The following is a 1,636-nucleotide window of genomic DNA, read 5'->3' as shown; positions in this document are numbered from 1 at the left end:
ACACACACACACACACACACACACACACATATAAATATATATAGATGTATGTACTAGTACTCAAATATATAAATGTATATAGATACATGTATGTATTTATACTTCCACACGTTTCTGTATGTATGTATAAATATATACATACATATATACATAATAAAGAGAGAGCGAATGAGGTAGAGTGAGCGTGAGAGAGAAAGAGAGGGGGTGTGAGAGAAACTGATAGATAGACAGAGATGAATGTGTGTGCTTGTGTATATATGAAGAAATATGCGAAATTTTTCAGCGTGTATATCAGCGTGTTATGTGTAAATACATCATTCTTTATGTCAGCACTGACCAGAATCTCATTATAAATCATACATAAAATAAAATTGTCAAGACAGCCGTTGCCAGAAAGAATTAGTTTTACTTTGCCCTTTTCTATTTCATATATTATATCAAAGATCGTATAAAGCAGAATAAAATACATCAAATACTTGACAACTGTAGCCAATTAAAAAAATTCCAGAAGTCAAAACAAATAATAAAATCTCAAATAAATTTGAATATATACGTAAATACATACATACATACATACATACATGCATAGTAGTTAGGGTGTTACACCCATGATTGCGGGATCGTGGTATCCATTCTCTGATCAAGAGGCACGTGGAGCCAAACACATTATCGAACGTTGATAAGTGAGCCAATGTACAGCACAAACATTTGATCACTATAAACAAATCGTCTGTGCAGGTTCTTCGTCAAAAATTTGCGGAAGCCGCATGTGTTGTCTACTATAGGAGAGTCCACTGACTATGTGTGTGTGTGTGTGTGTGTGTGTATGTGTGTGTGTGTATGCATGTGTGTGCGTGCGTGCGTGCGTGAATGTGTGTGTGTGTGTGTGTGTGTGTGTGAATGTGTGTATATGTGTGTATGTTTGCATGTATGTATGTTTCTTTTTTATTTATGCGCCCTTTTAAAGCCTAGCCAGGCTCATGGGCCCTGTTTCCCGGTTTCTATGGCGTATGTGTTCCCCCCAGCTGGACGGGACGCCAGTCCATCGCAGCGTTACTCAAGAAACACGAAGAAAGAGTGAGAGAAAGTTGGGGCGAAAGAGTATAACAGGGTCGCCACCCCGCCACTGCCGGAATATATTTCATGTAAAAACAACTTTAAATCTTAGATTCAGTTGTTCAATCCATTTCATCCTCACTATAAGCCGGAGCTTCGTGGAGCTTTAGGCGTTTTCGCTCAATAAACACACACAGCGCCCGGTCTAGGAATCGAAACCGCGATCCTCCGACCGCGAGTCCGCTGCTTTAACCAGTGGGCCATTGCACCTCCACATGTATGTATGTATGTATGTATGTATGTATGTATGTATGTTATTTAATTTTATTTCTAAATTTCCTGTCAGTACAGAAAGAGCCAGTTCCTAACCTAGATCCAAGGCTCCTCCATTGTAATTTTAAACAACACCAGCAATTTATTTGTGCATTTTTGTGTGTATATGTGCAATATTTGGAGTCAGTGCTTGTGCAGATTTGTTTGCTTTGCTTTATGTATGTGTGTATTCTCATGCATTTAGTTGCATGTCTAGACACGCACACACACACACACACACACACACACACACACACACACACACACA

The 1,636-nt window shown here is 38.9% G+C and overlaps 1 protein-coding gene across 1 annotated transcript in view; it reads left to right on the top strand.

Moving 5' to 3' along the window:
- Nucleotides 1–1,636, top strand: part of LOC106873206 (sulfotransferase 1B1) — a 10,740-nt gene that overhangs the window by 8,573 nt on the left and 531 nt on the right. The window lies entirely within an intron of this gene.

Source organism: Octopus bimaculoides, chromosome 3 (assembly GCF_001194135.2).
Source record: "Octopus bimaculoides isolate UCB-OBI-ISO-001 chromosome 3, ASM119413v2, whole genome shotgun sequence".
In the NCBI taxonomy this organism is placed as follows: domain Eukaryota; kingdom Metazoa; phylum Mollusca; class Cephalopoda; order Octopoda; family Octopodidae; genus Octopus; species Octopus bimaculoides.
Note: the sequence above shows the minus strand (reverse complement) of the source record. Positions and strands in the feature narration are given on the sequence as shown.